This window comes from Pezoporus wallicus, unplaced genomic scaffold, assembly GCF_028554395.1.
Source record: "Pezoporus wallicus isolate ANWC-B61680 ecotype Strahan unplaced genomic scaffold, APGP_CSIRO_Pwel_v1 contig_227, whole genome shotgun sequence".
Taxonomy (NCBI): Eukaryota; Metazoa; Chordata; class Aves; order Psittaciformes; family Psittacidae; genus Pezoporus; species Pezoporus wallicus.
The window spans coordinates 1,165,043-1,190,846 of record NW_026635704.1 but is presented as its reverse complement, the minus strand read 5'-3'; the positions used below and the strand labels follow the sequence as shown (position 1 = coordinate 1,190,846).

General features: G+C 37.3%; 1 protein-coding gene across 2 annotated transcripts in view; it reads right to left on the bottom strand.

Moving 5' to 3' along the window:
* CDH19 (cadherin 19) overlaps nt 1-25,804 on the bottom strand; it is a 114,106-nt gene that overhangs the window by 47,939 nt on the left and 40,363 nt on the right. Inside the window, exon 1 of one of the 2 annotated variants that reach the window (XM_057397398.1) lies at nt 17,096-17,250. The exons of the other annotated variant lie outside the window; for it this stretch is intronic. The gene's annotated coding sequence lies outside the window, so the exon portion shown is untranslated. Of the gene's footprint in view, nt 1-17,095; nt 17,251-25,804 lie in introns of those variants that run through there. 2 annotated transcript variants of the gene reach the window in all.

Here is a 25,804-nt window from a genome sequence, read left to right as displayed (position 1 = left end):
CCAGGGATTACAGACCAGTCAGTCTCACCTCTGTGCCTGGCAAAATCTTGGAGCAGAGTCTTCTGGAAGGCACGCTAAGTCACATGAAAAACAACAAGGTGCTTGGTGACAGCCAGCATGGCTTCACTAAGGGGAAATCCTGCTTGACCAATTTGGTGGCCTTCTATGATGGGGCGATGGAACTGATGGACAGGGGAAGAGCAGTTGATGTCATCTACCTGGACTTGTGCAAAACATTTGACACTGTCCCACACAACATCCTTGTCTCTAAATTGGAGAGACATCAATTTGATAGGTGGACCACTAGGTGGATAAAAAACTGGCTGGATGGCCACACACAGAGTTGTGGTCAATGGCTCAGTGTCCGGCTGGAGACCAGTAATGAGTAGCATCCCTCAGGGAATGGTGTTGGGACCGGTCTTGCTCAATATCTTTGTCAGTGACATGGACAGTGGGATTGAGTGTGCCCTCAGAAAGTTTACTCATGACACCAAGCTGTGTGGTTCAGTTGATACACTGGAGGGAAGGAATGCCATCCAGAGGGACCCTGACATACTTGTGAGGTCGGCTGATGCCAACCTCATGAAGTTTAACCATAACAATTGTAAGGTCCTCCCTCTGGGTCAGAGCAATCCCAGGCAAAGCTACAGGTTGGGCAGAGGAGAGATTCGGAGCAGCCCTGTGGAGAAGGACTTGTGGGTGTTGGTTAGTGAGAAAATGAACATGGGCCAGCAGTGTGCACTTGCATCCCGGCAATCCATCCATATCCTGGGCTGTATCAAAAGAAGTGTGACCAGCAAGTCGAAGGATGTTATCCTGCCCCTCTACTCTGCTCTCGTGAGACCTCACTTGGAGTATTGTGTGCAGTTCTGGTGTCCTCAACATAAAAAGGACACGGAACTGTTGGAACAAATCCAGAGGAGGGCCACGAAGATGATCACGGGACTGAAGCACCCCCAGTAGGAAGATAGGCTGAGAAAGGTGGGGCTGTTGAGCCTGGAGAAGAGAAGGCTGCGTGGAGACCTCATAGCATCCTTCCAGTATCTGAAGGGGACCTTTAAGGATGCTGGGGCGGGACTCTTCATTAGGGACTGTAGTGATAGGACAAGAGGTAACAGGTTCAAACTTAAATAGGGGAAGTTTAGATTGGATATAAGGAAGAAGTTCTTTACTGTGAGGGGGGTGAGGCACTGGAATTTGTTGCCCAAGGAAGTTGTGAATGCTGCATTCCTGGCAGTGTTCAAGGCCAGGTTGGACAGAGCCTTGGGCGACATGGTCTGGTGTGAGGCATCCTTTCCCAGGGCAGGGGGATTGGAACTAGATGATCTTAAGGTCCTTTCAAACCCTAACTATTCCATGATTCTATGATTCTAATGACACTAGACTTTGTTTTGAAATGTGCCTTTCTAAAAGTCAGTGTTCAGGTCATACTTTATCGTTGGGTGGTCATTTTAATATAATATAGAATTATGTAGGAAATAGCTCTTGAAAAGTTCCTAGCAATTATTTGATGCCTTGAACACTCACACTGCTGGGAAAATGCTGTATTTTTAACACACTGTTATCTCAGGTCCTTATATTCTGATCATTCTTTAGGTGTATTACATTATTTTAGGGGAGAAAAGAAAAAAAAAAATCAAAGAAAGAAACCCCACACAAAGCAGTGAGATCAATGGAAAACAGAGTTAACATGGCTAAAGACTTCCAAATAACCCCCAAAAATTCAGATGATATTAGTTCAGCTTGTTGTTATTGTTTGTTGATAAGATTATTTATCTTCTGGACTAACACTCTTGGTAGAACCAAGCCAGATACCCAGTTTTATTTGAAGCTGGCAAAATATTTTGTTATTTCTCCATATTTTCTGTTCAATTTCTTTTTTTACTTGTTATTCATTTATTTCCTTTTGCAGTCAGTTTTTACCTTACTACAATATTTCCCCTTAGCCTACATTGAATTTCCCTTTCTCACTGAGAAACTGAAGCACTGAGGTTCTTTCCTCATTTTTTCCCATTTTTCACGTTAAAACTGGTTTTCTGTTTGTACCTAAGATTGAAAAACTGCCTACTCATCTGTCAGTTCTGGCTCCACCGCCGTAACTCATCTGCAGTAACAGTTTATGGCATCTTTATCATGTTTTTTTACCTATCTTTAATGTTTCTGTATCATTCTCCCCTCGTTACCTGTGTGAGCTGCTGCTGCTCTCTGTTCAGTGCTATCTCTCAATGAGGCCCCTCTGTACAGATTTCTTTTGATATTTTACTTCATAGAAACCTATTGTAAAAAATAAATTGAGTTGTATTATATTGTTAAGCCAGAGTCATTCACAGGGTTATTTTGCCTATTTCAAGAGCACTTATGTACTTTGTAGCCTTAGCTTTTGTATCTCCAACTAAGCAGGTATTCTCAGTACTTAATGTATTACTAGAATATTAAAATGCACAATCAAACTCAGCATTTTTGAACTGCATCACCTACTTTTTCTTTCACTCAAATAAGCTTCTCAAGCCAAGAAGTAAGTGGAGGCCAGAAGCAGAAATAAGAATTTACTCTAAAAGTAAATCCTCACTAGGATGACTTTATAGGGTAGGAATCATGGGGCTGTTCAGGCCGGAGAAGAGAAAGCTGCATGAAGACCTCATAACAACCTTCCAATAATTGAAGAGGGCTTACAGGGATGACAGCTACAGACTCTTCATCATGGACTGTAGAAATAGGATAAGGGATAATGGGTTTAAACTGAAACAGGGGAAGTTCAAGCTAGATATAAGGAAGAAGTTATTTACTGTAAGGGTGGTGAGGCACTGGAATGGGTTGCCGAAGGAAGCTGTGAATGCTCTGTTCCTGGCAGTGTTCAAGGCTAGGCTGGATGTAGTCTTGGGTGCCATGGTTTAGTTTGAGTGCCCATGGCAGAGGGTTTGGCACCAGATGATCTTAAGGTGCTTTCCAAACCAAACTATTCTATGATTCTGTGGTGAGTGGTGAGAGAATAGAAGAGTTTGGTGTCTAAAGTATAAGACTTCATTTTCCCTCAATCATTAAGAAAGAAGAAAGCTAGGCAGTAGTCAGACCTGCACTGGAAAGGAGCACCAACCGTGCTGGGCCAGGGCCTTTCAGTCCACAGGAGAAATCCACAGGATTAATTGCCTCCTGGTCTCTATGTACACTTCTGTGGAGCAGGGCTGTTGAAACCTGCAGGCAAGTTCTTTGCATGTTTTGACTTTCATCTCAACTTTAAAAGTCAGACTTAGCTAAAATCTGTAGATATATCCAGTTCAGCTCAATTAAAGTAATTCAGAAATATTACTTCTTTATGTATTTTGCTTTCTTTCAACTGAAGAATTGCAGAAGTTCAGTGCAAGAGCCCCATTTCTGGTAGAAAGTGGAACACTCTGCAAAGTATTAAGTACCCTCCCATTTTTTTTAAAACAATATTAAAACCAACAAAGGCTGGTGTTGGTGCTTTGACATTAGTGTAGTGTGTTGCATGGTCAAAGTATTTTCTCCAGAGCAAAGGAGGTAGAGAATGGATTAAAAAATGTATAGATTTTATTGTTGTTAGACCTTGATGATGAAGTGGTATAGCACATTACCAAAAGAAATTTTACAGTCATAAAGGGAGCTAAGTTTAAGGAAGGCAGAATTAGTCTGAGAAGATTTCAAATATCCATAAAGAACAGTATGGACAAGCAGGAGACAGAAACTTTGGGAGTTGAACTAAGAAAGAAACATGAGACCTGAGGCCTTCGCAAATTCCAAACTTATCCACAGTTGGTGCATGTTTGTAAGAGCTAACATCTCCAGTATTTCTATGTTTCTTCTAAATAAGAATTTGTAAAGATAAAACATTAATTTCATGAATAAATTTTCTGAATAAAGAAACAAAATAACAAGGTCATGCTTAAAAAAACACAAAACAAACCTGCAAAACAACCAACACTAAATTAAATGAAACTTGAAAGTATATTATAGGTAAAATTTGCTTTCTACAACTAATTTCCTATCATTATTAGTATTAATTTTCTTAAAGAGAAGCAACTATATAACAACCAATGTCTGACCCTGGAAACTTGCCTATAAAAATCAGAGACTTATGGTGATTATTTGGCAAAAAATTACCAGGACTACTTCTTTCATCACCATTTCAGTGATTCAGTGATCACCATTCAACTATTACTACCATTTCAGTAAATATTAATAACTTCTATATGTCTAATGTAAATTCAGCTAGCAACTTAAGGAGAAGAGCAAGAAAAACAAGCATGGACTGTATTTCCCATCCATGGGAAATGATATAACTGCAGGAATGAATATATTTGTGAGAGGAGTGGGGGAGTTTCCTCTAGGAAGTAATATTTTAAGAAAATCCTGGAATAGGAGATAGGAGACCTCTTCACCAAGAAAGTTATATTTTGTTGTGAAACTAATGTATAAGACAGTGGGTACTTCTTTCAAATTTCATCTCTTCACAGTGGCTCATGGAAATTTGTAGTGAAGAAATAGGATTTCAAAGTTCATTGAAATGAGTGGATATTTTTCAAGCCATTTCTTGGCCTTGGACCTGACTATCAGCATGCCTGCTTTGTAGGCATTTCCCTTCCTTTCCTTCATCAGGCTTGAGAGCATTCATTCTCTGGTTCCTATATGGCCAAGTGAATAACTTCCATGCATAAACGCATATGAATATGCATGAGTTCTCAAATATGTCCTGATTTACTAAATCAGATTGTTGAAATTTGCCCTTAAAATAAGTTCTTACGAAAGAAATCACAGAAATAGGTTTCTATGGATTTTCCAGCTTTAAAACTAGTTTCTTCTACATAATTTCCCTTCTTTCAGGAGTCTGACACTTTTTGATTTTAATTCATTGTCCTGGGTTCAGGAGCTCCCGGAGGAACGGGGAGGAGGATTGAGAGAGTGCAACTCCTACGGGTTGAGACAAGAACAGTCCAGCAACAAATCACCACCGCTACTATCAGCTAAAACAATGATAAGGGAAAATAACAAGGGAAGACAATACGATACCACCGGCCAAGAAAGCGAGTTCCACCCGGAAGCTCCTGTCCTTCCGGGTAACTCCCAGTTACCCCCCACCCCGGGCATGACGTGCTGTGGTATGGAATACCTCCCCGGCTAGCCCGGGTCAGGCGCCCCGTCTCTGCTTCCTCACAGCTTCCCCTCCTCCCTGGCAGAGCATGAGCCTCACAGAGTCCTTGGTCAGGGTAAACATCACTTAGCAACAACCGAAAACATCGGCTTCACCAACACTGTTCTCAAACTAGAAGTCAAAACACAGCACTGCACCAGTTAACACAAAGGAAAAACATGACTGCTACTGCTGAACCCAGGACATTCATTAAAAGCCAACTGAATATGGGAAGTCCATAAAGTTTCCATAGTAACTGAATGGTCAAAGACTTAATTCACTAGTTTGTTTAATCCAGAACTCATATCCTGCAGACAGTAATGGTCTTAAATTATTTAGATCTATGAAGTCCATGGATTTTACATATATATATAAAATAAATAGGTATCATTTCCTTAATTAGTGAAAAATGGACTTTGATTGCTCCATGGTGACTTAAAAGTAGTTGCGCACTTGATAGGATCCTAAACAAAAGTGGAAAATGGAAAAAGAAACCAAGATGTGGTAACACTAATGTTTTCCATGTGACACTGCTCAGGTAACAAAATATGGAAGAGCAAGACTAAAGGAGAAGTTGCTTGAAGAATCTGCAGATTTGAATCACATAATTTTGCCAAGGGCAGCATGATTTATTTAGGGGCACTGCACTCTTTTGGATGAAGTGTGGCATAGGCAACAGCTATGCTCTCTGGTTCAAAGATGGATGTGACAAAATGAATTAATAAAAAATAATAATATATTAGCTTAGTTCAGACAATTCCCTGATTTTCAGCCTTCTTGATCATGAACTGAAAATCTTTTATGTTGAATAGAGATCACCCAGTAATTCTGAGAACAACAGTTTTCTTTTTGTTTACTTAAATTTGTCCTCCTTCTTCACACCTTGTGCTTTATGCAATATTTAACAATTGTGCAGATTAAAAGAATAAACCAGGCCTGCTGCACTGCAACTTTCCTAAATAACATTGGTAGATACTATAAATACCATAAAAATTCTTTGGAAAATTTGCACTAGTAAATGAATAGGGTCATTTTAATCATTGAATCTACCTATAACTTCCATGTCTTAGAGAACTGGTTTTATATAACTTAATTCCCTACATTAATGAATTCTGTAGTTCTTTTTCATATGATTCCTGAGTAGATCATTTGTTGATTTTAATCCAGCAAGTGTGAAAAGAATAGCCCAGATGGGAATTGACACATCAGCTTTACTGTATTTTATGTTGCTTTATTTAATACTTTTTTTGCATTTTAATTCTAGTGCCAGCTTTCAACAGGATGTCAAACCTGAAAGTTTCTACTGCACATTCAACTTAAAGAGCACACTGACACCTGTATTTCTCCCTGGGTGGAATTTCACTGCACATCATGCTTTCAGATTTCAATTTTGTGCCATGCTAGCTGTCTCCCATTTTTCCAGGTATTTTGACTCCTTTTAGAGAATATTGCCCAGGACTTGCTAGTAGTGGATAAATGGCATGAGAGCAACAGGATGTGGAAAACTATTCAGAAAGATAAAAAGACTGTTAAAAAAAGTGAAAGAAAACAGGGAACTGTTAGATATATCACTATTTTATGTGATGTTAGGTAAGTTTTGCTTTGTCTAGGAAGCTCTTAAAAGCTGTGAGATAGGGTAGGTAGCAGGCTTAATGGTAGGTTTCCTCTTGTCATCCTTCTCCAACCTCTACTACTGTTCATCACGTTTTGATTTTTTTAGAGGTCTAATTTTTTTTTTTATTAGAAGATATCTTATAATTCAAGACTTCTGACATAAAACTAGGTTTTATGTAGGATTTTTTGCTCTGGTGTTTTGTTTTTTTTTCCCTCAAATGCTATTACAGAACATATAAATTTTGTATTGCATATGCTACAGCCTATTTAGCCTGCAAAAATAAGTGTTAATTTGAAAAAAATTATCTGTCCTCTAGAGACTCAGAATTAAAAGGCCACTCTGAATATTAGTGTCTCGATCACAGAAATCTATTTAGCTCTCTCCACAAAGGGTATCATATGTCAATGTAATGAATGGAAGGATATTTTCCTCTGCAGGGTGTTTACAAAATAGAGAGATATTCTTAATTATTTGGGTAGAAACTTCACTCAGTAGTGTATCACAATTTCACTACTGCTTTGTTTAAAAAAAAACAAAAAACAAACTAAGATCAAAATATTTTGATAACTGGCTGAAAATCCATATAGACATAAATGCAAAACTGTATTTTGTTTGAAAACAAACATTTTCCTACCTTGAGGAAATGGTTGAACTCTAAGTGGTTTCAAAGTTCAAAAATTCCAAGATGATCCAATTCTCTGAAATGCTTCAAAGGAATATCTATCTGTGTTAAAGAAAATCAAAAGGAAAAAAAAAAGTCATCTCATAAAAGTCCAATTGGTTCATATAAGTAGGAAAAGATGACATTTTTAGCTGGGTATCACACCACTTGATTTCTTTTTCAAATATTAATATCAAATAGAGACCAAGCAGGATTTGTAAAAAGGCAATCTTAAGGTAAAATACAATCTATTATCAGGATTCTTGCAATTCAGTCTATTTGGATGTCATCTTTGCAATGTCATCTTTGTGGAAACAACAACTAATTCAGTATACAGGCCACATAATTCATGCGCAATGAAAGCACCTCATCTTGAAGAGTATTTTCTCTACTGGATCTGTGAAATATTTTTCTGTGCTATAAATTCAGTTCTTTTTGTGCTAAATGTTAAATGAATTGTAAGAAGTTCCCTTTTACCTCCTCAGGTGCTTACCTTGTGTTGTGGTCTCTCACTCTCTCTCTCACTCCCTCCAACCTGTTCACCACTATCTTGAGATAAGAGCAGTACAGTAACTAAGGTATAACACAAACCACTACTGCTACCACCAATAATAATAATGATAAGGGAAATAACAAGGGAATAGAATATAACAGTTCACACCTGCCGACCGATACCCAGCCTGACTGAGCAGTGATCTCCCTTCCTGATAACTGCCCCCAGTTTATATAGTGGGCATGATGTGCTGTGGTATGGAATACCCCTTTGCCTAGTTTGGGTCAGGTGTCCTGTCTCTGCTTCTTCCCGGCTTCCCCTCCCCCCTGGTAGAGCATGAGACTCAGAGTGTCCTTGGTCCGAGTAAGCATTACTGAGCAGCAACTAAAACCATCGGTGTTATCAGCGTTGTTCCCAGGCTGAAAGTCAAAAACACAGCACTGCACCAGCTACTAAGAAGAGGAAAAATGACTGCTACTGCTGAACCCAGGACACCTTGCTCTTCTGCAAACTTCGTGAAAGATAGTTTGCAGCTTAGTTTAACATAAGCTTTTTTTTAGTAGCACCATGACTTTAGGCTGTTTTTTTCCCTCTCTTCCAACATCAGCCACTTTTGTGGGCCCTAGTGAGTCCATTTTGGTTTTTGTTGTTTGAAGAGAGAAATCATATGCTATAAATAGAACAACATAAAAAAAAAAAATTGTGAGGTCATTTACTACTTGTAAAACAGAGGTTTGAAGAGAGAAAATGCTTGCTAAATTAGGAGAGTGACTGGGATTATTATGCTTACATCAGGTTAATGACTTCAGCTTAGTAAAGATGGTATTGTTTCTTTTCAAGGCTGAAGTTAACCTCTTCATGTCACAGGGCTTTTCTTGTGTAGAGTTCAGTTTATTGAGCATCTCGATACAATATCTAAGAACTACTTACAACCTCACTACATCTATATCCAAATGCTTGCTCTTCTTTGAAAAGTTTAGATAACACCCCCAAAGCAGTGGAGTATTTTTCTGTGTAGAAAACAGATGAATAAAAAGAAAATATTCCAAGGTAATGCCTTTTGATAAGATTTTACCACAATTTCCTAACTGATCCATAAATATCACAAACATTGGTTAAATACAAGAACCAATGCAAATAAGACAATCTATCAATCTATCTTAATAGTTTTACCCATCTGATAACCAACAATTCTCCTGCATTTCTCATTCTTTACAGAAAGAGGTCTTTGCCTGGGTTGAGTTTAATGGTGTAAATTAAACTCTATGGAGTTAAGGTTATTGTTGTTAAGGCTGCAAATGACAAATTAATCTCAAAACATGTAAAAAATTCTCCAGTTATAATTGTAACCTACAAGAGGAAGACATTATGATTATTTTTGTTTTCTTAATCATAGATATAGAAGCAGGAGAATTAAAGTGCATTACAAATATTGGAAAACAAAGTATAAAAAGATATATACAGTTACTGTATTTTAAGAAGTATTTCAGAAGTTCAAAATGTAAAAAACTTTCCAGCATTAAAAACAATGTTGTTTTTTTTTAACACATTCTTAGCACCACTGCTGTACTGTTGCTGTACAGCCACGTTGTGGTCTCGTAAATGATAAAAACCAGCCCCAAATTATGTTTGCATATTAAGAAGCGTATGTGTGATTTAATAAGCATGCTATCAAATTGTTTCCTTTTTTAATATATGTAGCCTATTTCTAAAATAAATGGTAAATAGTGGTATACTTTAAGCAAATAACTAATCTAGCTACCTAATGGAGATGTCATGAAGATCTAAAGCAATTACTCTTGAAGTATGTCCTCTAAAAATCTTTAAGACATTGTGATTTCAGTGTAAGATACAGAAATGAAAATTCTTTTCTTTTTAAAAAAAACAAGGAAAAGCTTTCCATGATATTTTATGAACATTTTTTACAAATATATTGATGTTTAAAGTAAAAGCAGAGATTGTTTTCATGTGAAAACCATGTGGTTGATCAATTATTTCAAAACTTGAAAAACATTGTTTTTTTTTAAATTAATTTCCTCTCTTGAGAGAGCTATGTGAATATACAACTTTTTTTTTTTCTTTTTTCACTGATTTTAAACTGATTTTGAACCAGTTTTTCTCTGTTAACTTCATGAAGCAATATAGGGCAAGAACGAGCAGGCTGTGACTAATAAACCTTCCATGATTTGTCAGCAGTGCAGCTGCAGCCTACACGCCGAGCTCCGTCGTGTGACTGGCAGTAGGGCTGGTCTGGCTCAGCATCCTCCTGTTATCTCCTTCCCCCATATGCAAGACACGGCAAGCCATCAGCGGCTGCTGAGGCTGTCACCTATGGTTCTCCCTTGCATGAAGCCATCGATGTGTCTGACGAGCAAATAACTTACATTGTCTTTTACACAGATGAACTTGCTGCCACTTGACAGAGTTCCGACCTTTTACACCTATTAAGGAAGAAAACAATAATGATGTCCTCTTCTCCCCAGGGTTTTCTGTATGCTACCTCTGACTGTGTCCTAAATGAATCAAGAAATCAATTTGCAGCCTCTCTGCCTCGGTTAAATCAAACTTATTCACAGTTTCTGCTGAATAAAAAACATTCAGTGCTTCTCCACATTTACCCACTGACACTTTGACGAAGATATATCAGAGCCTTGGACAAAGTTGCATTGTCTGAAATGTTTGATTTTTCCAATTTTTTTTTTAATTTTTTTTTGTTACCTTTTCACTATTTTATACATTACCTTCATTGGTATTGTTTGTATGAATTAATTTGACTCCTAGACTTATTGACTGTTAAATACAGTTGCTAAATCAAGTAGGGAAAAAAAAAAAATTATTACCAGAAGGATAAAATATAATATTGAATAAATTTCCTTTTTATTAAAAAATTGTGACTACAAGGTGAAGTATTGGAATGTTTATTGTGGACACATAGATATATAGGCCTGCTAATAACCTAATAATAAAGCCTGAGACTCACATGTTTTCTTAATACTGCAATTGTTAATTCTGCATTTATTAATTTTAAGCACCTGAAAGTTTAAAACCTAGTATAACATGCCTATGCAAGCTCCTTCAACAGTCAATGGAAAAAGAAAGGCATCTGTGTTTTACTGTATTGCAAGAAAGGTAACTAACATATGAAGTCTAAATCACCCTCTTTCTGTCTAGAGGGTCTTGACAATTAACCTAAGTAAATAGGTTACCCAAGAGACACCTACAGATGAACTGCATTCTTAGTTTTATGGCCAGCCCTACAGAAATACTCTATTTTTCATCAAACTTGGGTTAGCATCTGAGAGGGATTCAGGCTCCCACTGCATGCGGTTTGCAGGGCTGCTCTGTTAGCTTCTCCTACTGATGTATCTTAAGAAATCTGTTGCCTGTCCATATGTGCATGGCTGGTCCTAGCAGCGCTAGGATGTGAACTCCTCTGCACAGGGCAGGAGCCCTGACACCAGAACAGCTAAAACACCTTGGCTGCAGTCAGCATGCCCCCATGGCTGTGGGAGCCACCAGCAAAGGAGAAAAGCCAAGAGGTCCCAATCACAGACACAGCTATATCCATGGACTCATATGGGATGCTGAGGGGATTCGAATGGGGAATCCCAGTCAGATGTTCCCTGTGAAACCAGTAATTGATGGGATTGGGGATGCTTAGGGAAATACCCCACAGGTACATGGAGGAGGGACCGAAGAGGTATGTGAGGGGAGAATCTGTTGTGTGCATGTGGGAAGACTCTGAGAGGACATCAGAGAGACCCCAGGGACTGTACATGGGGGGACTGTTATATTGACCTGCTGGATCTTCCTCCTGGAGGGCACATTCATGTCCCCCCTGTCTCCCTCCAAACCCCACCCCCAACCCCTCCGCAAGTCAGGGGAGTAATATCACTTGTGAAAATTTCATATAACTGTTATTAAAATATTCAGGTAAGTATGACCATTTGGTCTCCACACTGACAAAGTGGTCTTAAACTGTGACAGTCTTTGAGTTTAGGCTCTGTTTTTCCCATAATCTTTAGGTGGGAAGAAAATCTTTTCATAAGATGATCACTTGAAAAAATATTTGAGATAAAGAATCGAGTAGAACAATTATTAGACCCAGAAAATGGATCTAATTTTATAACATTTGCACACTCCTGAAAACGGATATATGAAAAGCTGAGCAATCGGCACATTTTATCTCTATGTGACATTTCCAAATACTATTTATACACTTCTTGGGTCAGTCTTTTATGAAAATAGCTGTGTACACCAGCTATCTAATGATCTGGCATTTGAAACCAATTCAATTTATATGTTAAATTCGATGTTAGGAAAAAAACAATGCATTTTTTTTCTGTAAGTCTGGTTGTCATCTTAATTTGCCTGGGAATATCTTTTTATTTCCTAGGGGCATCTCATGGGGTATAAAGTAGCATAAATCATTCTAGCTCATCTACCATTGGGAATTACTGTTAAGTGTAAATTTTGGTGCAGCCAATATATAACACAGTAATCCATAAATAGAGCACCAGAAATGAGCTTAATCTTCTCTGACAGCTATTTGCATCACACGGAGAAAGACAGAGCTATTTGAAAGACATCAGCTATTTGTAGATGACTAGGGCAGTAACTGAAACTAGCACTATTTTCCAATTTGTTAGTAAATATAGAGGTTTTATAGTTTGCAGTGTACTGGTATGAATCCTTCTTGCCTTTATTCTTTCACTCTAGTTTTCTGCAGGCTCCATGACAAGCTGAGATGCCTGGAAAGGGCATTATCAGCATGACCCATTGTTTCAGCTCATGGGCCTTAGTACAAAGGTCTCTTTTGGTGTTCTTCATCTATAGGATGAAAGAGAGAAGGAATTTGCACCATTTAGAGGAAAAAAAATCCTGTTACATAACACGTCAAACATCAAGGATAAGTTAAAAGATAAATAAAATTAGAACTACCCCTAGTCTGTGTCCATCTTCACAAAAATACATGGAAATGCATGAGGTCCCTAGGGAGCTTCCGTAGGAGTTTCTACATTCATACTCTTCCTGCCAACATGTAACATAGAAGATGGTTTTGCATATGGGCATGTGTGCTTGTATGACTGTTTTCAGTAAATTTCAGAAAATATGTGAATATTTACAGTATTTTGGATTATATAAATTCTTACATGCTGCTGTGTTAAGATTTTCTCATCTTTATTTATGAAGTCTGTTGATAGTTTTCTTGAAATTTTCAGAGGGCTTCCAAACATCCAGAAATCACAGCTTAATTAACATATAATCATAGAATTGTTTGGTTGGAAGGGACCTTAAAGCTCATCCAGTTCCAACACCCTGCCACAGGCAAGGACATATTCCACTAGACCAGGTTGCTCAAAGCCCCATCCAACCTGACCTTGAACACTTCCAGGGACGGGCCAGCCACAGCTTCTCTGGGTAACCTGTGCCTGTGCCTCACCACTGTCATAGTGATTGAACAAAAATTCACATCTAGTTAGGTTTTGGTTACTGTGCTTAGTTCCCACAGGTAAAACTCCTAGAAAGTGAGCTCTGCTCACTTGTGACGACACCCAGGAATCCACAATCTCTTTAAAAAACAATCTAATACATAAATTCTGTTTGGGATATCTAGAACTCATTAAACAACTTCAAATTGTTAAAGAATCACTAAATAAATACAGTTTTCTTTGCAGGTTTTTTTTTGACCGCTTTTTTGACAGATGACAATATCCGACTTCAATTTATCAACTTCAGGAGGGAAAAATTTACCATGTAGCTATGTAAATTGTTCCATACATTCTACATGTTCTATTCACCATTCTAAAAAGGCTCTCTACAGGGAAAGGAGTGTGCAACCATAGTGTCTTTACCATTTGCCAAGCACTGTCTCTTTAAATCCTTTTTAATTTTTGCACTCTGTATATTTGAAGAGTGCCCCTTAGTTTAGCTACACCATCAGAGTGTTAACAATGAAAAGCCACAAACCTTCTAGCTGCATGAGAATAAGGGGCAGCCATTGAAAATATTTGTTGCTATAATTACAATATTAAATATTACTTAATATAGTTGCAAAAAATGGTCTTAAACAGAAAATTGTCAACGAAAATAAAACTTCAAGAACTTCAAACTGCTAATTACCCATGTAATTTACCACTGGCTGCCTTAAAGATCTGTAAAATACTGAAAAAGAGTTGTTTTGCAGAGAGATATTTATCCTGGCTAGATCTAAGTTAGAAAAAATTCGTAAAGGCAGTGCTCAGTCACACTGAATTCAGGTATTCTTTTTATTATTTATATTTTATAATTTACTGTATGAGGTTGTGTTTGGCTTCCAATGTGTCATAATTCTATGTAAAAAGTAAACCAGGAAAATGCTAAGTAAGAGCTTATACTTCCTCTAATATGTAGTCAGCAATTTTAAGGTTGCCACAACTGTCACACATAATTAAAAAAAAAAATAAGTGCCAATGAAAAGAAAGAATTTGTTCTCCACAAATTTAACACTGCATCTGAACAGATAAACTGTAGAGTTCCCTCTGAAGATAGTCTTAGTAATCTCATTTCAGGTATTGTATTTTCGGTTCCAGTGCTATATTTGCAGACACAGTGTCTTTTACTGGGGTTTTACTTCTTTCTTTTTTTCTCCTCTTTTTTTTTTTTTTTGTCCAACTGAATATACTTTACATTTCTAATGACTGTTTCTAATTTTGTTGTCTCAAAAGGAGTGAGACTTAAAAGTTAGGTCAGGGACCTGAGAATGAGGGATTTTAATTTAATACCACTTTCCATATACAACGTCTTCACTGTGTCTGAGTCCCTGATAGAAAGCCTGGAAGTAATATCCATCTACGAACACTGTTAACAGTTTCAGCTTGTTAGCAACAGCAATTGCAATTCCTTTTATGCTACAGGTAGTGAAGATGCAGAGAGAAGACCTGGATCTGTGTATCCAAATCACAATTATGTTCCCAGGTCTGTCCCATATGGTCTTGTTGACATTGCTCCACCTTCATCAGCTTCCTCTGTAATGGATATGTACCTTGTCTACTTAGCAGGGTCTGGAATGAAACCTCTAGCAATTCTGAGGTTAGCCAAGATAGATGAAGATGCCATACATGCTTTCTGGCTCTCAATCCATTCATCTTCAGAAAGAAGTTTTTTGCTAGGTTAATAATATTGAGAGGATGGAGAAGACAGACATTCTGTTGCACCTTTCTTCTATTACATATCATGTAATCATTCTACATATCATGTAGACTCAAAAAGGCTTGTAAACATAGTTGAAATAGAAAAAAAACAACAAAACCAGGGGACTGCGGTGTAATCCATTTCTTATGTCTGTGGTAAAAAATCAAGAGTTTCTTTGACTTACAAAGTAAAATGAAAAGGATTGTTTTTACGTATTAGAAGACAACAATTTAATTCAGTATTATCTATTGTATGATTAGAACTGTTGGCAAAATTACTTGTTTTAAATTAAACTAATAGAAGAAATAGCCAAATCTTTCTGATTAAGCTAAACTAGAAGTTTCCAAACATATTTATAGTGAGTATGATGCAAAGACTGCACAATGGAAATTTCACCCTGCAGAATTATAAAGTATCAAAGGAAATAAAGTTAACAGAAATAATAAAAAGCAACAAGTATCTTAAACCAAGAGCACCATTAAAATCTTTCTGTATAGCATATCAGATATTGCTTTCTTTTTTCAACGTAAAAATGTGCTGATATTGAATTGCTTCAGGTTAGTAATTGTAAAGCAATCTGAAACAGAAAGGCAGCATCTTGAGTTATTTTTTAAAATATTCTACATTTTAGCATATAAAATGTGCATTACAGTTTCATACATTTTAACAGTGGGTTAAAATAGTTACATTTTGGTTCTAAAAATACATGGATTTACATAGCAGATTTGTAATTTTGTTCTTCAATTTTAAGCTACTTTTCTTAGAATATTTTGTGGGAAAGTCCCTCTTTCTTCCTTCCTCCTTTACCTAAAATAATTCCAAAACGGATTTTCATTAGCTGCTAGCTCCTATACCAATGCATTTTTTAGTCTGTTAAAATATAGAAAGTCTGAAGTCCAGCCACAGCCTTTTATTCATTTTACTTGGTGCTTGGTTCAACACTTCTAAAGGTAAAATGCTGAACTTTGAAATGTATCACACAAGCCCTAAAAAAATTACAACTTTTGCACCTAGAATGAGTATATTATATTATAAATTAAAAGTAGTTTATTTGGTGTGCTTTCGTAACCACAACTGAGTCTATACTGCAATCTATTAAAATAACTATAATTATATAATCCAGAAGCTAAGTAATTCCTACCAGTTTCATATCAAAAGTATTTGTCAAACTGAACAATCTGACAGATATTCAGCATCTTAATAACCAATCAATAGCTATTAAATATCTGTGGGTTATATTCTACTAGTTGTTACTGACTACAGTCTAATTGGGGAGTTTGAACATGAAAAATAAATTGTAGCAATACCTTTCAATAGAAGGCTTATGAAAGAAACATGCAAATATTTTGATAATATATGTGCTGCACTGCTCTTTGAACATCTTATTTACTAACAAATTGCCATTTTACACTTGAGATCCAACAAAAGTAGAAGCATCCCTTTTTGTGATCTGAAAACATTGCAGTTTCTAGATGTGGAATTATAAAGAGAAATGGGAACAGAAATGTGAATTTAAGCTTAAGAGTAAATTAAAAAAAAAAAAAAAATGCTACAGTAGACCGGAGAGTAGCAAGGCAGAGATTATTTCTGTCTTCCTGTAAAAAAACAACTTTTCACTCTTCTTATCATCACTTTCAGAAATTGTAAGCACATTGTAATGACGATCACTTTCATGTGTGCAGATGAAGCAGTCGTGAGCAGTCTGTCAGAGACTGGAGTCTTGCAAAAACATGTTGATAATCAGCATGAACATTTTAATGTGCAAGTTGGGCACAAAACAGGCATAGTAAGCAGTTTATCTGGGAAATCCAAAGTAAAAACTTGGATTTCCACAGCTATAGAAGTTAGTCAGTGGATTCTGAGGAAATAATAAAGGCAGATTTCTTATCCTAGAGGTTTTGAGTGGCTTCTGATTTTGTCTGTTGTGGTTTTTGGACTGGAGACACCCAGCTAAATGTTCTAAATTTTACTTTTGAAGATAATCAAGAAAAAAAAAAAATCTCTTACCTGTGTAACCCCAGGGCCTTCTAGGTTTAAGGATATAGGTATTGTAAAAGTTGAATTAAACATCTGATGCAGAGAAGTAAGCAGTTCTCTTCACAGATCCTTGGAAAGCTTTAGGAGTTACAGTTTCCTGCCAGTATAAGTCACTTCTGCTTTAGTTTTGCAGACTCTCTGCTTACTGCATGCTATTTTGGGTGCCCTCAGTAAAACTATGAACACAGGCACTTTTGTGCAAAACATCATAAGGCCTCTCTGATGTTCATTCAGAGTTCAGAATTAAAATGCAGAAAGCTCTAGCAAGCAAAATACAGACTGATTTTCTTTTTCATAGTGGAAAAATAAAGTACTCTCTGGCAAGTAACCAAGGTGGAGGGAAGGTAATTCATTTTGTGTGAAACTATTTTGCAACTGAAAGGGGTATGACCTCTGTTTAGAGATTAGTCAGGAAAACAAGTGATCAGTATAGAGTAGTCACAAAAGTTAGCCAAAGAAGAGAGTTTATACAGTCTGGTTCTTACCCTCCAGCCTTTTTATCCCTAAAATAATTTAGTTTCAAGAATCATAAAATCTTTGCACTGAGAAAAATCACATGCCCAAGGTACTGTTTTATGTCCTTACATGTTTTGAGAGACACTAAATAAATCCTTTTCCTTTTCTTACAGCTGTCTACAAAAGCTAATTTTTGTCAACAAGCTGGTGCTGAATATTTACAGTCAGCTGAAAAATATGATAAAAATTATCTTCATTTAAAAAAAAAAGAAAAAAACACTCAAAATCTTGTGGAATGATTTTGCAAAATTTATTTTTTTTTTTTTTCATAGAAACTAATTTTTAAATGAAAATAATTTAGTAAATGTTGAACAATAATTCAAGTATTCATTGTGGATTCCTTGTGCTTTCAAAAAGAAATATGGATCCTTTGAGAGTAAAGAACTGTGAATTACAGTAACACTTCTGTAATTGTTATGGAAGACATATTTATGATGAGATAATTTAGACCTTAGTACTACATCAGTATTAGCTCCAGGCCAAGACAATTTCTGAGAAGTCCTGAATGGTAAGAAAAAAAATAAAAAATAAACACGTGAAATTTTATATCCTTAATGTATCCTGTTAATGATAAAAATAAATCAATAAAACAAACAAAATAAAACAACCCTAGAACGATTTTAGATTTTTCATTATGAAATTAATACCTTAAGGCTGCCTTAAATATGCCTTCAGTTGACAGATTCTTTTTTAATCCCCAAATTGCCTTCTTTTAAAAAGAAAATTTTAACATCTCGAGAAAAGTTATCTCTCTTTTTTTTTCCTCATACGATATAAGAAAATTTAGCAACTGTTCCTACCTGGGAATTGAAAAACCCTTGTCTGTATTTTTTGCCATGTATTTTTAACATGTTTTTTTCCTTGAAAATAAGGAGAGTAAATTCTGACCAGCCCTACAGCTGTTTCTTAGACTTTCAGTAATCTCATGTCCAGAACACAATAGATGGTGAGTGAGCAAATGAGATTCTTCAGCATATGTACTACTATAAGAAAACATGACTAGACAGTGTTGCCATGTCAGAGAACAGCACGATCTGTAAAAGGAGCAGTTTTGCTTGATGCATATATGAACTCTGGTACCTTGGTTAACACTGAATTACTGTTTACTGTCTTTATGTTTAGATGTCAGTCAAATCAGCTGGTTCCAAATGAATACAAACCGCCTTAATATCACAGACCTTAAAATATGAAATGAATGCGTCTGAAATAACACAGGAAAACTGCTCATCCATTATGTCCATCTTGACACAGTCAGAAGGCCTTGTACTCTATGGAAAAAGTATTTTGTATGCTATCTGAGCAGCTCACTATTTGTGAGTTTATTCAGAATTACTTATCAGTCTTTTGAGTATGATGTCTTAATAACTTCTTGAGAATTATCTCCTCCTAACCACTTCAGTATAAGTAATATAGTTTCTATATCAGAGTGGAAATATAGAAACCACACAATTTATCAAGCTCTGTACAGCTTCTGTAGTAGCTAGATAGGGTAACATTTTTTTTTCAAATCATGCCTACACAATAATATACAGATTAAGGTTCCTTGTTAAAACTATGTTCTTAGTAATGATTATTTAATTATTTATTAAATTAGATATCAAAACCAAGCTAATGAAAATTTCTCTCTGGTGCTCAGCCATTTTTGCCTGTGCTAGGCAAAGCTTGATTCCTTTGTCTTAAAGTTGATGTTAGATTTGAGTGCTGGAATCAACATAAACTAAGACCACATTTTCATACCTTCTGCACTTATCATGTACTTATCATGCCTTGTTGGTTGGTTAGGTTTGTTTTTAAGAAACTGGAATTTTTGGGGAAAGCTACTGTTTAGTAAGTGTGGCTGTAACCTACTCTGTTTCATGGTCTGACATCAGCTCTGCACAGGGTGAGGTATAGCAGATGTAAAATAGTCAAATGGGAAGAGGAGAAAAATGCTCTCCTAAAGTGCGTGGAAACTGAAGAAGCGTAATTGGAATTCAGTGATAAGTTACCATTTACCACCTGAAAAACAGGTTTCTGTTGATGCTGCTTCTCACTGGCTTTCTAGCAATACAGAAGAGGTGATGTTTCATTCACCAGTCAGAATTAACTAGGCATAGGTGTAAGAAAAGGGTAAAACCATTGCTGACAGTTGGCAAAAAAAGATATGCTCATTTACTGAGAATGCTGAATCTTGTCACAGGATGGAATCTAAGTAAGATGTGTCAAATGAAAGGAATAGAAATGAGAAGATATTAAAAACAAACAAAAAAAAAACAAACCAATTTTTTTTTCTTATTTCATTTGTCTGTTGTTTAATTAGTCTTCTATTAAGTTTGTGGGCTGCATTTACCCCACACAGGGGTTTAGAGGAAATTCAGATATAGGATGTCAGTTCTATTCACCTGAGGGAGAATTACCCTCATAAAACACAGTGAAGAAAAAACAGACTTTATGCCCAAAACAAAAGCAGACATTTTACTTTGAAGATATTTGTTTCTACAAGGTGACAAAGAATAAATTGCACGTATATTAGCTTACAAAGAATAAGAAACAATGGTTTTATCTACATGTAGTGGTGATTATTTTTGAAAGAAAGCAGTTTAAAAAGCTTCATGTTTTGAAAAAGTTAAATGAAATAAGTCAAACGTCTTCCAAGTTTTATGGCAAGCTGCTATATAAAAGCAACATATGTAAAGATATATCTACTAAGTCCTGTCCTTGATTTTGCGTATGAATACATTGTTTCTGTGAACTAAAACTAGGGGGAAGAGGAGGTACTCGGCTCCATATTTGGTCTCTGAATACCGTTCAGGTTATGATGTTTTCATACTTCTGTAGATCATTGGCATGAAACATGAGAAGTGTGAAGTTTTATTCTTTGGTTGTTTTTGTTTGATATATGGTATTTCCAACTTCCAAGTAATAGCTTATACATTTTGCAAATATATCATAGTGAAAAATAAGGTAGGTTTTTCTATACGTGATATCAGAGGAAATTGAATTTACACAGTGAGGGACAGGGAGGACAGAATTCAATGATTCTTCCAAAGCACCCATACCCAAATCATGGCTCTTGTCTTGTTTGGAATAAAATTTGGAATTTGCATCAAGCTAAGCAGAATCATTCCAGGCTAGGTAAGCAGTGTGCACAACACTGCTAAAGGTGGAGAAGGCACTGTAAGAACATAATCATAAAATCATAGAATAGTTAGGGTTGGAAAGGACCTTAAGATCATCTAATTCCAATCCCCCTTCCATGGGCAGGGACACCTCACGCTAAACCATGTTACCTAAGGCTCTGTCCAGCCTGGCCTTGAACACGTCCAGGGATGGAGCATTCACAGCTTCCTTGTATCTTTTTCCAAAGTGAGTCTTTGGAACTTAAGGGAGGCACAGCTCTAAGAGGAGCCGGATAGAAGCAAGAGAGGAAGAAGTAGAACTGTGGGACTTGAAGGGCAACATAGGCTCGCATGCATTTTTTTTTGTTTGCTTGTTTGGTTTTTTTTGCATTCCTGAGCAGTACTTGTCACTTTAGAGAATAAATATAATGCACTGATTGAAAGCATTTTGTTGAATAAATATTTTTCTTTTTTTCCACCCTTCCACTTCTTTAATAATTCCATTGCAACTAAACTTCAGTTCCCACTAAAATAAGTTATAAATCACAGCTTCTGGAACAGAATATAGAAGCTATACATGAGACCGTGTAAATATAAAAATGCATGGATTAATCTTCAACACCAGTGAGACTGTTTTTTCATGGAATTCTTTGAAATCAATTTCAAAATTTCTTTGTGTCTCATTTGTTTCAATATTTAAAGTTCTGTTTGCTTGCATTTTCTCCACATGATTCAGTGCTTTCTCTTTTACGAAGTCCCTTTTTAATTTCCATCTTTTTTTCACCTTCTTTTTTTTTTGTATCTAGAGGGGAAAGAGGTTTAATGGATTGCAACAAAATATAATTACTTAAGATAAGCTCTTCATAGTATATATGAAAAGTCTGTGGAAATGGCACATAACCTTAATTAAAAGAATCTGAATATCACACTTGTCCTGGTTTAAACCCAGTCAGGTAATTTGTTCGCTCACTTCCCCCCCTTTTCTTGCCCTCCCCCTGCTCTCGGAGGGACGGAGAGGAGAATCGAAAAGAATGCAACTCCCACGGGTTGAGATAAGAACAGTTTAGTAACTAAGGTATAACACGAATCTCTACTGCTACCACCAATGATAATGATGATAAAGGAAATAACAAGGGAAGAGAATACATCATCTCACCACCAGCCGACCGATAACTCGCCCCCCCCAGCCCGACCAAGCTCTGACCGATGCCTCCTCCAACCCTGCAGTCTTCCAGCCCTTCCGGCTAACTCCCAGTTACCTCCTGGGCATGACGTGCTGTGGTATGGAATACCTCTTTGGTCAGTTTGGGTCAGTTGTCCTGTCTCTGCTTCCTCCTGGCTTCCCCTCCTCCCTGGCAGAGCATGAGGCTCACAAAGTCCTTGGCCAAACCAAAACATCGCTATCAGCTCTGTTCCCAGGCCGAAAGTCAAAACACTGCACTGCACCAGCTACCAAGAAGAAGAAACATGACTGCTACTGCTGAACCCAGGACAACACTGTAATCAGACTTTTCCAAGGATGATTCCTTTCTCCTTTACTCCTTTACTTCACTTTTCGTTTGTTTTTTTTTAATGAATGTTGTTATGATACAATAAACTGTGTTTGGAAAACAATACCCAGACACCTTCTTATCTTTTCCTGTTTGTACTCCCATCACAGGATACAATAAGTAAGAGTGACTTCTAAGCAGAAAAATCTTAAAAATGATCCCCTGAAAGAGTGGATCTCCCTCATTCTCTTATTGTTACACACTTTTAAGCTACAAACTGAGCAAAATTAGAGATGTCATCTCATATATAGCTTAGTACAGTCTCATGGTGATGATCGCATCCTAAGCAGACCCTGATTTCAGCTGATTTCTGTTAATGAACTAGTTCATATCCTCCCACATGTCTCCAGCAGAGAGGACAGCAGCTGCTATTAGATACAGGTCATATATAGTGCAAGTCAGTATTCATTCATAAAATACCATAAAATGTGAATATCATAATAAGAATAACCAGATAAATATTTCTTTCCATTTGGTGAACTATGTAACTCTCATACACTTTTTCACATACATGATCAGTCTGCTACAAATGCAAGAGGCTATTTTATCTCTACCGGAGGTAGCAAAATAAGTATTATTATAACCATTTACATGTAGAAAACAATGAAGCATTGATGTAGAAGAAATATTAGAAATATTATATGAAAGTTCATGAAGACCAAATCTATAGGTGTCTGGTCAGTTAGATGGCTGATTAGCCCAGTGTTCTGCTGCTATATTATAACCTCTCATTATAAAAATTAGTGTAGAGATTAGGATGAGAACTGACATAGAGATTACATGGCCAGGTCAGACTAATTTGGAAAAAGCATGTGTGCACAAATTTCAGTAGCAGAAAAATAACCCTGTTGTATTAATTCCACAAAACTAAATGAAATATTCCAATTTCAGAAATGTCAATGTGTTTTGGATTTTTTTCTTTTAATTAATCCCCATGACATTTCCATTAAAAAAATGAATGAAATTAAATAGAACAAAATCAAATAAAGGGAAGGATTTCTGTCTAAAGAGTTTCATAATGTCAGCATTTTATCCCTTTTCCTACCAACGAAACCTAAATAATAGATTGGAAGACAATTATGAAAAATGAAAAGACTTTGAGATAAGCTGCTGGGTAAGGAAAAGGTCCAGATCTCATCCCTCTTGCCCAGAGGAAGAGGAAAGCAGGAGGCAACATATTTTACTTTTTGTTAGTGGGTGCTAAGAGTATGATATAAGATATGGTGCCTTCATTCAATGCTTCTGGATGCTTCATCTCAACATTTATTTGATTTCTAGGTAAAGGACAGGTAAAAGAAGAGAAATCTTGAGCTCTCTGGTTTTCTGAAAAAGTCCATCCTATCTAGTATTCAACACTGTCCCACAAGACATCCTTGCCTCTAAACTGAAGAGGCATGGATTTCATATAAGTGGATAAGGAATTGTCTGGATGGTTGTACTCAGAGTGTTGTGGTCAACAGATCAATGTCCATATGGAAACCAATGACAAGTGAGATCACCTCAGTATCAGTCTTGGGACTAGTACTGTTTAACATCTTTGCCGGTGACTTGGACAATGGGATTGAGTATGCACTCAGCAAGTTTGCAGATGACCAAGCTATGTCATGTGGTTGACACGCTGGAGAGGGACCTTGTTATGCTTGAGGAGTGGTCCTGTGCAAACCTCATACAGTTAAACAAGACCAAGAGCAAGGTCCTGCACTTGAGTCAGACCAATTCCAAGCACAATCACAGGCTAGGCAGAACCTGGATTAAGAGCAGCCTGAACAGAAGTACTTGGGTGTGTTGGTTGGTGAGATGCTCAACATGAGCTGGCAGTGTGCACTTGCAGCCCAGAAAGCCAATAATATTCTGGGCTGTACCAAAGAAGTGTGAGTGTGAGCAGCAGGTTGAGGGAGGTGATTCTCCCCCTGTATTCTTCTCTTGTGAGACCCCTCCTAGAGTACTGAGTTCAGCTCTGGAGCCCCCAACAGAAGAAGGACATGTACCTGTTAGAATAAGTCAAGAGGAGGGACATGAAGATGATTAGAGGCTTGGAGAACCTCTCCTATGAAGACAGGCTGAGATTGTTGGGAATGTTCAGCCTGGAGAAGAGAAGGCTGTGTGGAACCTCATAGTAGCCTTTCAGTATCTGAAGGGGTCCTCCAAGGACGCTGGAGAGGGACTTTTCATCCAAGACTGCAGTGAAGGGACAAGGGGGAATGGCTTTGTTGTGGGTTAACCCCAGATGGCAAATAAGCACCACACAGCTTCTTGCTCACTCTCACCCCAGTGGGATAGGGGAGAGAACCAAAGAATAAAAGTGAGAAAACTGATGGATTGAAATAAAGACAGTTTGATTGGTAAAGCAAAGGTCACTCACTCAAGTGAAGCTAAACAGGAAATTTGTTCACTGCTTCAAACTGGCAGTCATCTCAGGAAAGCAGGGCTACGCTGATTTTAGGAAGAAATTCTTTATTTTGAGAGTGGTGAGGCACTGTCACAGGTTGCCCAGAAAAGCGGTGGCTGCCCCATCCCTGGAAGTGTTCAAGGACAGGTTGGATGGGACTTTGAGCAGCCTGGTCTACTGGAAGGTGTTCCTGCCCATGGCAGCAGGGTGAAACTAGATGATCTTTAAGGTCCCTTACAACCCAAGACGTTTTATGATTCTGTTCTATGTTTGCATGATCTTTAAATGTCAGACAGGTCAGCCAGAGTGCCGAGTAACTGCTTTTATAATGGTCCTATTTGATCTGTGAGCAGGACAGGCAGATGTAAAATTATCCAACTCCATTGACTGCTGTGTTTTCTATACTAATTGGTCCATCTGAAGATCATACATGAATAACAGCATGGAAATGCATTGACCTCTTAGAGTCAGAAGCTATAGCATAATAAAAAAGAGGAAAAAAAAAACGAAAAAGAAAAAAGGAAGAGAGAGAAACAGTCAGCTCTACTCTCCACACTTATGCAGAAATATTGCCAAAATTAGATATATTATAGATGCAGTAAGCAGGCTGGCGAGAGAGGGTAGGGAGAGACTGGCTATTCTAAATTAAGAACAATTAGTTTATCTTTCCAAGAATAAACCAGATGGAGAAACTGTGGCTGGATCAGCTTGGACACTGGCCAGATGGAGGTCCAGCTTTTCTAGCAGTCAGGAGAAATGAGAGATCAGCCTATGAGAAACACAGCAAGGTCCCAGACAGATGAAGATGTAGGTAGCCCAGGAGCAAGGTCAGCCCTGCATTGGTTGCTGGCCAGTTCACCCTCAGCCAGATGGAGAACAGCTTGTGCAGCAGTCAGGCCACTGCCTTCAGGAACCATGCTACCTCCTGTGCGAACAGCAAGGCTGTGGGCCTTCACTCAAGGAAGGAGTCTGATGATAGGAAAAATGACTGTCATTGCCACTGGCTGATTCTACTCTTTAGAAAATGTTTAGAGATTAAGGAAGCTAAATCCAGCAAGGATGCAAGAGGCACTTGACTTCCGTTCTTTGGAAGCTCTACTTTCTATTTTTTTACCTTATCCAAATA